Source organism: Nerophis ophidion, linkage group LG04, assembly GCF_033978795.1.
Source record: "Nerophis ophidion isolate RoL-2023_Sa linkage group LG04, RoL_Noph_v1.0, whole genome shotgun sequence".
In the NCBI taxonomy this organism is placed as follows: domain Eukaryota; kingdom Metazoa; phylum Chordata; class Actinopteri; order Syngnathiformes; family Syngnathidae; genus Nerophis; species Nerophis ophidion.
In genome coordinates, this window is record NC_084614.1 from 25,184,635 (window position 1) to 25,197,263 (window position 12,629).

At 39.7% G+C, this 12,629-nt stretch overlaps 1 long non-coding RNA gene across 4 annotated transcripts in view; it reads right to left on the reverse strand.

Moving 5' to 3' along the window:
• Positions 1–5,792: 5,792 nt before the first annotated feature.
• Positions 5,793–12,629, reverse strand: part of LOC133550539 (uncharacterized) — a 75,112-nt gene continuing 68,275 nt past the window's right edge. For 2 of the 4 annotated variants that reach the window (XR_009806300.1, XR_009806299.1), the window contains exon 4: positions 6,990–7,604. This is a non-coding gene — a long non-coding RNA (uncharacterized LOC133550539). Of the gene's footprint in view, positions 6,207–6,989; positions 7,605–12,629 lie in introns of those variants that run through there. The other 2 variants (XR_009806301.1, XR_009806302.1) reach the window with 2 other exon arrangements.

Sequence of the window (12,629 nt, forward strand, 5' to 3'; positions counted from 1 at the left end):
AAAAAAATATTAAATACTAAGATTTAAAGCAAACATTATTTGACTCAAAGTTAGTTTGTAAGCGAGCTACTCATTGGACACACCTGGCTTATAGTGTTTAATGCAAATGTGTATGTTTTTTTTAATGTCTTTGTACAGTCGTGCCTCGCTACAACACGATTCGAAGTTTGCGGCTGCAGATTTTTTCTTAAAGTATGTTCTATATATTTTTGGCCTAAATTAAGTAATGTCAAGTACACAAATGGATAAACAAACTAAAAATATAAATACCAAATTAGTTTTGACAATTAGACGAGACTAATCAAATCAGAGTGTGCTGCTTACTTTCGTGGACACTAATTGTCTCAGTCTCAGGCAACATTACTATATTGCACAAGTGTGAAACTCAAGGACCAAGGGGGCCAGGTTTGGCCTGCCACTTTGTTTTATTTGGCCTGCCAGATCGTTTTTATGTGACCTGCTACGTTTTATGTGGCCTGCGAAAAAGGCGGAAAATAATGTTTTTCAATAAACTTCAGTGCTTCATTCTTCTTACTGAAATTCAGGGGTGCCCAAACCCTTTCCACCGGGGGCCGCATACTGAGAAATTAAATAACGTGGAGGGGGTCACTTTGATGCACAAATGCTAACACCAACTTTGTGTAGATCATTATGTGTCAAACTATTTGAAAAAAACATTATTTTTGCTTTTGTGTAATAGGAGACACAGCAAATACCGATAGTTGTTAGTGTTACATGTATATATAAAATGTACCTCATTAATAATGAATTAATTTCCTCTTTAGAATAAGTCGAGGGCCAGTAAAAAACAAGCTGCAGCCCAAAAATGGCCTCCCGACGGCACTTTACTAGTTATATTTGCTTTTTCAATTTTGACAGAAAAATTGCATTTACTGCATGCTAATGCATGTCTTTTAACATTAAATATTACCTGATCATGCAGCAATCATATCAAAATATGTTCCAAACATGTTTTGTTATCCATCAATTAAAAATCTAATCAAATGCATAGGCATATCATGAGATGTTTAAACATGAATATTCATATATATTTTTTGTTACAAGCCACCTGCTGAGGGCAGCCATAACTGTGATGGGACTCTGACTGAAAACAAAGTTTGACACCCCTGCTATATATTGGAGTGCAAAGGTGACTATTTCATTTCTAAAGGGCTTTCATTATGTTAAAATCTTATCTACAAAGTGGTAACAAGTTTTTTTATGCTCAAGCTATGAACTAATTAGACTTATGATTAATGATTCCTACTTTGCCCATTTAACAGGAGCCCAAGGTTTACTGTATAGGAACACATTTGCTTAAAAATGTGCAATTGTGTGTAACATATTTACAAGCTTCTGGTTCCACACATAAAACAGAAATTAAAAGAATGAAAAAAATGCGATGAGGTGGTGACTTGTCCAGGGTGTACCCCGCCTTCCGCCCTATTGTAGCTGAGATAGGCGCCAGCGCCCCCCACGACCCCAAAAGGGAATAAGCGGTAGAAAATGGATGGATGGATGAAAAAAAAAAAGGTAAAATAAAGTGAGAGTCTGGCTTAAAAGTCTGAGAGTCATTGGCTAGTCCAATCAATGATCCTTTTATTAGTGTATTCACTCATTAGGAGCCTCTATACTGTTTTTGTGTGATCACTAACCTGCTTGGGTAATTCTGGATGAATTACGACAGCATCATCCTCACGGTGAACTAAAAAAAGGCTGCAGAATTAAACATCATGTGATTGCAGACCAATTATAGACACAGCCATATGCCCCCAGACACATTTCAACACACCTAATGGCAATTTTAGGAGAACTGAGCACTGAGGCAACATGACATGCAGAGCTTCATCTAAATAAGTAAAATGTGGACCTTGTCTACTTAGATAACTGCTGCTGCTCTTGTCCTATAATCCACTTGTGTATTACACATACTGCATTAAGATCTACCAATTCTGCAGTGGACATTTGTTTTTGGTCAGTTTCTTTTGTCAAAGTTTCAAATTTCAGGATAAAATAGCCATGTTATGCAGAACACAAATGTCCACTGCAGAGGACGCTGGTTCTGAGGTGTATACACACAAAGCGCTGCAGGTGTAATGAGGATTGTCATGAGGTCAAACACACGTGTACCGAGCTTCGAGTGTCACGCTCTCAACAGTACTTTGTGTTGCTCTCAAGAAGAAGCATGTAGATAGTTACGTACTACTTGAATGAACGGCGTGATGTAATACAGCTTTCTGAGGCTATGAAGTATTTCTGTGTACAAAGATATCGTAGGGCTGTACAGTGCTGCGTGTCTTTACAGCTGTGGGGACATTATTGTGCCTGGCTAACTCAAAAAGAGAGAAGAACACAGAAAATGTGTCAGCATTTGGTCATATCACCCCATCTCATGTGGACATCCCTCCATCTTAGTCACGTGTCCTCCATACCCACATTCCTCTATCTGTCCCCTCCCCACCCCTCACGCCGTGCTTGCCACTGAGTCCGTAACCCGAATGAAAGCCAATGTTATACACCCTTCGACCGCTCACTTTGTCGCCAGCTCAAATTAACTTTCCCTGTCAACACGCATCACTCTGATGACGTCTTTTCTTTGTTGCGTTTTCCGCCATCTTGGTGTTTTTTTTTTTCTTGGTTTGGATTTTTTACAGTAAAAAGATGCAAGTGTGCCCCTCGCAGCGCCCAAGAACCCAACCCGTGCACATCGCAGCAAAACGTCACAAGTTAGGGTCTCAGGGAATGAGAGAGGTACAGATTGTTGTATGGTGGCGTTGTCTGTTTATGACATACCCAAAGATCATCGCGTTGACCATGACTACGAATGGTATGGGCGAGACTAAAGCAGACAATTGCATTCTCCTCCGTCTTTACATGATCTCAGTATGTTTGGACGCATAACTTTTGTTCAGTAGCTCCATAGAATTGAATCCAGTGCAAACAAACACATACTGCTGAATGGCCATACACACCCAGATATTGCTCATCACATGACATTCATAAGAAAAGCTCTGCCTCTGCACATCCCGGCCTCATTGTCGCCGCAACATTTGCTCTAGATAAGCATGTCATGGTAATCAATGGTACTACACAAGCATGCGTGCTGGTCATGTGACAAGCACCGATTAAAACGTGATGCCGTGACAAAAACCCTCCTCGTTGCTGAGGCAAAGTTCCTTTTTAAAAAAAAAAAAAAAAAAAGCATCTTGTGCAAGGCTTGAGCCTGCACCTGTCTATCATGCAGTTTTGACTTTCTGAAGAGGTAAGCTCATTCATATGGCGAACAGAATAACCTCACGGGGTAGGCAGAATGGGAGGCTGGGAGAGTGATGAGGAGTGAGGAAGGAGCGGAGACGACTCACCCGGCTGACTGCCGTCTCGATGGCTGCCGCAGTCTTGTCCGTGTGTCTCTCCTGCTGGTCAACCCTACAGGAGCAAAGGATGCAGCCCGACAAAATGACAGGAAAGCCATCTGTGCGACAAAAAAAGGCAAGAGAATGATATTTTAGCACTGCTTGCTTGGGCTTTGTTGAAACCGATGAGAGTAGCACACGAAGCTGCTATAGCAGATTGCTGCTGTCTAGCCGTCTGCTGCTCAGACATGCAGGGGGACTGTACCATGTGCAGTCAGAGACAGACACAGGAAAGATTTACAAAAGAGGTGCACAAGAAATATTGTCAGAATCAACATAGAAACTAAGACATCCCAGTTTAGAAATGAATGACGAAAGATGATGTTTGAAGATGAAAATCAGCAACAATAACATTAAAAATCGAGATTTAGAATTATAATAAAATGCAACATTTAATGCTTTGCATATGGTGACGGCAGAAAGATGAGAACAAAGAGCAAATCGATGACTGCATGCTGGTGTTGCAAATGAATGACAACTAATGAACGTAAGCGAGGACCAATGATGCAGCATGCAAGGAGAGAACATTGAGAAAAAAGGAACATTCTACAGTTGTAAAAGGATGCATGGATTAAACAAACTTCACGTGAGGCCACATTTTTTGAATGCTGCTTTTTCAACAAAGGGTAGTTAACATTAATATCAGATTCTTACCGATTATGAAAAAAGACCCACACACACTGAGTGGTGAATAATAGCAGAAAAATGTGTAACGCCTGTTGCTGCCTGCTGCTCCCCTCCTTTCCTCGCCGCATGTGACACTACTACATTGTTTCTTCCCTCGACGAAATGTCTCACACTTTCTTTCTGTCATCGCTTCCGTCTATCACACCTCTGTAGACTGTTCCCCTCCCCTTGCCTTCATACACTGCAAGCTCAGGTCCCTGGGACAGGGAAACTATGGAGGCTCTACTCGCTATTCTGCCTGCTACAAGGAGCGTCGATACACTCAAAGCAGAGCGGGGAAGGAGAAATAAATATCGTTTCATTTCCTTTCAAACAGCTGAAATCACTCAAAGGGCCTAATGTATGCGGCAAAAGAGCAAAAAAGAGGGCGGGAGAAAGTGTAAGGGAGAACAAGAGCATACAGAAGTAGCACAGGAGACAAAAGAAAGAAATCAGGTTTGTCTTACGATCCTTCTTTTCAAGCTTCTTTTTTCATTTAAGAAAAGAAAAAAAAGTCCTTCCCCAGTCGGCAAGTCCAGTAGTCTGTTCCTGTCTCTCGCTCCCTCTGTGTATGTGTGTGTGTGTGTGTGTGTGTGTGTGTGTGTGTGTGTGTGTGTGTGTGCGTGCGTGTGTGTGTGTGTGAGTGAGTGAGTGCCTATTACAGCATGTGTGGAGAAAAAAAGGGAGGGGAACATGACGGGGTACACAGGGACCAGGAGAAGAAAGGATGGTGCAAAAGAGAGGAAAACCTACAAGTTCAAAGAACGTTAGAGGGAACATAAATATCAGGAAGTCTGAAGTGCCAGACTTAAACTGTAGCTGTATTAAACGTTGTAAATCAAGCTGCGAGGGTTTGTGAAACGGAACAGGAGGCAAGATGGTAGGAGAGTGGGACAAATAGGGAGAAGAGGGAATTACAGCAATAGGGTTTCTCTGACGGACCACATATGAGGCTGGGATCAGTGACAGCACAAATATGGTGTGTGTGCTTCTGCATGCAAACACTCTTTGCGACTACGCCTTTAAATATGTTTCTAATGTATTAATACAGAAATACATACGGTATATTTAAAATAGAATGTAATGCAATAAATTGAATTTCAATTTCTGACACATGTTGTCAGACACAAAGAGCTAACATTAAAACATGTTTAAAAATGTTCACTTAGATTCCACAATGGTAAATCAGTGTGTGTGTGTGTGTGTGTGTGTGTGTGTGTGTGTGTGTGTGTGTGTGTGTGTGTGTGTGTGTGTGTGTGTGCCGCCGGTAAATATTCTCCATGACTGTAAGTCGCTGCTTGCTCGCTCGCACTGCAAACAATTGCCCCTTACAGTAGGCCCCCATTTCTTCTGGCCAAAAAGACCCAGCGACCCCCACCAAACCACTCCCTCCCACCCCACCTTCATCGAACCCGGTGGCCTTGAGACAGAGAGTGAAGAGTTTAAGTGGAAACAATCTTTCATCATCGTACCACTCCCTGGACTGCACATCTGCACACAGCAGCCCACCACACTACAGCACATCCATATCACAGTGCAACACCCAGGGGGCTCCTTTTATCGTCTACATTACTTCAGATACAAATGAAAAAGAAAACGTTTATTTTATGATAGAAAATAAACATTTCAGTTATTTACTTAATGGTGTGCATAGGAAAAGTAACACAATTCAAAAAAAGAAAAAAAATGCCAATCTTATAAAATATGTTAAAAGAAGTTTCAATCACAATTTATTTATACAGCCCTTAATCACAAGTGCCTGAAAGGACTTCAAAAACCACAATGGCATGATCTGAACACAGTAAGGTAAAATAACTATATAAAACATAAATTCAGTGCAAATTCACAAGAGGAGATCAGGATTCTGTGGTTCTGTGAAAAGTTATTATTGGCTCTTTAGATCCCAGCAGTGCTTTTACCACATGGCTGCACAGAGGAAATACATCGTATTGGTTAAGTGAAACTGACCATTGCACATAATTGGCCGCCAAGACACAGTTCTTCCCCCTGCGGTTGCATGGCGGTTCCCCTCAGTTGCGTCTCTTTCATTAGGCTGTTCCATAGAACTTGCTGCAACAGCGTGTTGGTGCCATGTCCAGATTGCCACATTTTTGTTCACTTTAACCGCTGTAACATTTGAATACAAAACGCACCTGATTTAAAGAGTGGGACTGCTTTTGTGTTACAAAAATGGTGCTCGTTAGAAGGATCCAAATAAAGAGAGGTAGTTCCTCAGGGAAAGCTAGGAGGCTGTACAGTTATCTCCTGTGGTGTCACTCTGAACTATACAACCTACTACCTCAGCCTGCGGACCACTGGAAGAAAAAGCTGCAGGGATACTTTCCTTAAAACAATCCTTAAAAGGTAAATATTATAATATGTACATTTATAGCTAAAATGATTTTAATGTCATTGGATAAATTATCTGATTATCTTTAAACCAATTACAAGCACTGCTGTGGCACGTTGACCCGGTATCTATTTAACTGTGGGACGCTTAACTTTTAAGATCAAAATGTTAACAACAATGGCAAACACAACTTTGTGTTGAAAATGAGATTTCCTACGGATGATCCACATGATTTTAGCGGCAGGTGTTGCTTCTGCCAAGGAGACACATACCTGTAGATACGAGCTTGTGCAGACTGTCACCACAAGTTCGGATCTACGGGTTTGTGGCAGCTGGCATTATCACTTCAGGAGCAAACACGGGGGAAAACATCATATTGCCTTGAACATATAAATCCTATTAACATATTGTTCATATCACTCACTAAGGTCTATTTTCTATTGTTGGTCTCAAATGGCGTCATGCAGAAACAAAAATACAATGCTAAACTTTGCTGTACAAAAACAGGCTGGTTGAGCTCATACAAATCAGATGTTTTTATAATAATAAATCGCGACAGACTAAAGCTCATGACTGCTTTGTTTAAAATGTGATTTTTATTGTTTGTGGTCAGCGATTGCTTCTAAAAGGAAATATAATTCTAAACGTGGCCATAAATGCAGTGAAAGAAATGAGAAATTCCAATCGTAATCATGTGAAAATGTGAAATACATTAATCAAGTTGAAAAAAGAAGTACTGTTTAAATGACATTGAGTTTTTGACGAGCATCGATATTTTAAAATGATTCAAATTTCTTAATGTGGGCTGTTACAAAAAAACATACATTAATAAAAAATGTGATATAAAAAATGTAAATAAAAAGTATTATATTGGTGTAAAAAACATTCCTCATTCTGGCAACAAAAAAAATAACTAGTATCAAATAGAGCAAAATAGAAAAATGATGTGCATTAGTACAGTTTTTCTAGCCTTTAATATATCGTCTAAAATTTAAAGTAAAAACAAAATATCTTAGCCTCTGTGTCGCCCAGTCTGCACAGTGGAAAGTATTCCAAATGGCCAACATACCAACAGGGCACAGGCTGGACACAGACGATCAAACATCCTCTGGTGTCAGATGGACTCCCGCTTCGAGATTCAGTGCAGGCCAGCGCTTCGATGTAAATCTACAAGCCTGTGAAACAAACACAAAACACCACAAATTGAATGTAAGACTATAAAGAGGAGAGACTAACATTAACAGGTAAGACATCAGTGCACCCACGTTGTCGAAACTTTTAAACACGCGCAAGCTTAAAGACAAAAATAATTAAAAAAAATATTTACTAGCAAGTTAAGTAAATAAAAAGACAAATAATAACCAAAAGTAGATGAACACATCCTCTCGTTTTGCCTCGTTACGCCCTCATAACCAGCTGTTCAGTCCTTATCTTCCAGGCTTCAAAATCCTCAAATCGTTAAAAAAAAATGTACGGCAAGAGAGAAATGGCAAAAGGTTGTAAGCAGTAAGATGTGGATGAGGAGGAGTCGCAGTGCTGGCCACAGAGAAAGTGGAATTTGTGACTAGGCAAAGGGTGGTGTTTTTTTTTTTTTTTTTTTTTTTGTGCCTCATTTTGCATGGTTCTTTTGGATCCCAGCAGGATTCTTGGCTGCACCTCCGTCTCTCCTTAGTGAAGCAAAAATTGGACATATTCCTTTGTGTTTAGGAGTAAATCTACTTAATTTGAGAGCTAAGGCACAGCAAGTGTGAAAGTGAACTGCATATGAGAGGAACAAAGCAGGAGCAAGGAAACTGAAAAAAAAAAAAAAAAAAAGAACAAACAAAGTGGAAGATGCTTCCCCCCTCTACCTCTACTAACATATTATCTCTAAAACGCGAGGTGCGAAATATGTGTCCTCTACTACGACAAATACGTAGTCAAAACCTTTCCAAATCTACACCACGTAGTGAGAGAAGGAGAGGCAGGCACTTTTTCCTCGCTCCAAAATGGCTGAGGGCCGGGCGAAAAGCAGCTCTGAGCATATGAGAGCAAAAGCGCTTCTTGCCGTCCCGCTTCAGGGAGGGCTGGGCAATTCAGCGAGCATCTCTCCCAGGTTTCCCTCTGCTCATTCAAATTCTTTGTCCCCTACTTACACCAGACCCAGGGTGTACACAACTGGGTCGCCAACCCATAAGAACCAGTATTAAGCTGTGCAACAAGGACTGATAAATGAATATTTGTACCACATAACAACAATGTTTTATAGTCTAATGCAGTGGTTCTCAAATGGGGGTACTCGTACCCCTGGGGGTACTTGAAGGTATGCCAAGGGGTACGTGAGATTTTTCAAAAATATTCTAAAATAGCAACAATTGAAAAATCCTTTATAAATATATTTATAAATGAGTTGTACTTGTATAGCGCTTTTCTACCTTCAAGGTACTCAAAGCGCTTTGACACTACTTCCACATTTACCCATTCACACACACATTCATGGAGGGAGCTGCCATGCAAGGCGCCAACCAGCACCCATCAGGAGCAAGGGTGAAGTGTCTTGCTCAGGACACAACGGACGTGACGAGGTTGGTTCTAGGTGGGATTTGAACCGGGGACCCTTGGGTTGCGCACGGCCACTCTCCCACTGCGCCACGCCATCCTTGATTATTGAATACTTCAACAAAATATGAATGTAAGTTCATAAACTGTGAAAAGAAATGCAACAATGCAATATTGATGTTAAAGATTTCTTTTTTTGTGAAGAAATGTTTAGAATTAAGTTTATGAATCTAGATGGATCTCTATTACAAACCCCAAAGAGGGCCCTTTAATCAATATTTTGCACTTTTATACGATTTAATAAATCAGAAACTGATGACAGAGTGCTGTTTTTTACTTCTTTATCTCTTTTTTTTTAACCAAAAATGCTTTGCTCTGATTAGGGGGTACTTGAATTAAAAAAATGTTTACAGGGGGTACATCACTGAAAAAAGGTTGAGAACCACTGTTCTAATGTATTGTGAATCAAAAGTCTATTTATTGTACCGTAGATGTTACATTTAAGGAAAATAGTTTATGATGTAATACTGTAAACTCAGAGCTCCAGTGCACACATTAGTCACAAATATAGAATTCCCTCATAACTTGTTTCTAATGCACTGTTAAAAAATATTTATTAAATCAATGAGCAGAAATAACCACTAATTCACATGAAATCAATTAAAACATGCATCACCATTTCACTATGTCCGAAAGCATTTAGGCAAACATGATTTAATGCAAAACGTTGTGGACTGACTAGAGTGTATATAATATTGTCTTTACATTGTTTTTAATTAATTATCCTGAACAGCCTTTTGGTACACTTGTTATTTTTTAAAGTGCTCTCCAAATTAAGTACAATTATCTTCATGTCTGATTACATATTATCATGCTTTTCTGTCTTCTGTGGACTGGTCAGATTTTTCCCCTGTGGGGTCACCTATATAGGTCAAATCAGCTTTGTAAATGTTAAGAAAGGAAGAATTGCACAGATTATTAATCCTCCCACATACTAGTTTAGCCACAGCATGACAATTGGCTGCTGTCTGTTCTGTGGTCACCACTTGAATCTAAATGAACAGATTTGACTTTCAGGATATTGCCAAAAAAACCAGTCACAGTGCCGACACGGACAAGGGCCTCTCCAAAACAGAAGGTTAAAGAAAACAGAGCCATTGACATGGGCATAACCCCAATCCTTATAGCCACTCTCAGAGCCTGGGAAAGAGGCAACAAGAACAACGGTCAAACAAAAGACTACATTTTAGATAAAGCAACATAACGACAAGGCACAGTCTGAATTAAAATCAAATACGCGTAAGACAGCCGAGCCACAAACAGTGCAGTAAAGTTGTACGCGTTTTAAACTGACTACCTGCACGGTGTGTGTCTGAACTTCATTCAACAAAAGACATCCTTTTAACTTGCAATCTGAAATCACAGGGGTCTCTTCCAAATCTATTGTATGTGAAACAACCGTCCACTTTTTCCGTTTATACTTCTGCATTTCTGCTTTAAATTTGCAGCAAAGTATTTTGAGAGCCATGTTTGATAAAGTGAGGCTTGTCAAAAACAGTGAAAATAGTGAAGCTTTAAAAATGTGCCTAGTCTTCAAAGAATGTGAATTGGTTACATTCTAAGGATTGGCCTTTATTGATAAAGCAAGGAATTTGAATATACTACCAGATGCTGTTGAGAACAACTGGTCTTAAAACATTGTTGAGAGGTGTCAATTTGGCACATTTAGGAGAACTGATGCAAATGTGTGTCTGATTAGTGCAGTGGTGTCCAAACTATGGCCTGTTGGTTAAATGTGGCCTGCCAGCGTCTTGATCCCGGCCCACGAAACGTCACAAGTTTAATAAGGACTTTGGCCCGCAACATTTTCTGGGTTACACTTGCTGCCATCTAGTGGACGACGGTTGTAAATTTGGTAAAGGTTTACTCTGAAACATTATAGCATCAATTTTTATGACCCAATCCAAACAAGCTTTTCCGCTCATTGTGCAAATAAACTATATCCAACACAGAAAGTCAACAGACATGGTCTCACATAACACACACACAACCTGGTCAGTGAACTTTTTGAACATTATAATAAAATGTCTCAGCAGTAGGAAAGTATATCATTAAAATTGTATCGATATCAATACACATATCAATATTACTTATCGATACCGGTATTCATCTGTACTTTTATCGGCCCTATATTTATGACATTTATGTGCATAGCACAGACCTTTTACATGGTATATTATATAAGTTATATAATATGACTTAATCAAATCAATTAGTATTTTAGGTGGTGTGCATTTTGTAACAATAGGAATTGCTATTTGTGGTAAAGTTGTACACAGACGTATTTGAGTGAGGGACGATGTATGTCTGTGTCGTGTGTGTATTATTTAAATAAAGACACCCCATGATTATTAAAATGTTTTACTTTTTAAAGTGAATCAAGGTGGATTCCCCGATCGCTTGGATGACAAATTCACTGCAAACTGGCATTAACTCTTCTTGGCGTGCGTGACTTTGAGGGACGAGAAGGAAATGTTTTCTTACAAACTATAGTTTGATGTTGCTTCCCTATTTGTGATTATACCAAGCTGATTATCAAATCCTCCCTTTGTCTTTTTTTATGCGTAGCACCTGAAATGACTGTGACAACCCTTCATAATTACAACAATTAGCTGGATAAAAAAAAAATACTGATAGCCGTATCATTAGTCCAGAATTATAAGGGTCTTCTTGAACCGACCCAATTAGTAACCGGTCCCAAAAAAATACCGGGGCACCGTATGCATCACTACAAAGCAGAATACACAATTTTAAATTACACCCATGTAAATCCACTACCAGGCATAATGGGTAATATGCAAAACACTTTCTACACTTGACATGTTGGAAACCTTTTAACTGGTTCAAATTTCTGATTGATTACACAACTTAAAGGAGGTTGTCATGGAAGAAAACAAGGTAGAAGTCAACAGTTGGGTAGTTATGTGTTGCTGTTTGTCTCTTACCTATAGTTTGCTTAAATCAATGCAAACTGAAATGTCTCTTATCATCCATCCATCCATTTTTCTACCGCTTGTCCCTTCCGGAGTCTCGGGGGGTGCTGGAGCCTATCTCAGCTACATTTTTACTGATAATATTGTAAATCAGACATTTTTATTTTGGTACAAATCATTGTTGCTACGTCACAATCAATGCTCTGCTGAGTGGAGAAAAAAAGAGTTGTAATGTGTGTATTTGTGTGTGCCTATCTATGTATGTGTGGGTTTGAGTGTGCGCATTCTGATGACTACGTATTGACGATTACCCTGGAAAAATCGGGCTTCATCGCAGGTTGTACTGTATCTTTATATTGCCGAACTTTCCTCTTCAATTTGGTATGAAAATAATATGCAGACTTAAAGGCCTACTGAAACCCACTACTACCGACCACGCAGTCTGATAGTTTATATATCAATGATGAAATATTAACAGTGCAACACATGCCAATACGGCCAGTTTAGTTTATTAAATTACAATTTCAAATTTCCCGCGGAGTTTCTTGTTGAAAACGTAGCGGAATGATGGCGCGTGCGCGTGACGTCCCGGGTTGCAGGGGACATATTAGCGCAGCACCATTTGCGGCTAAAAGTCGTCTCTTTTCATGGCGCAATTACACAGTATTC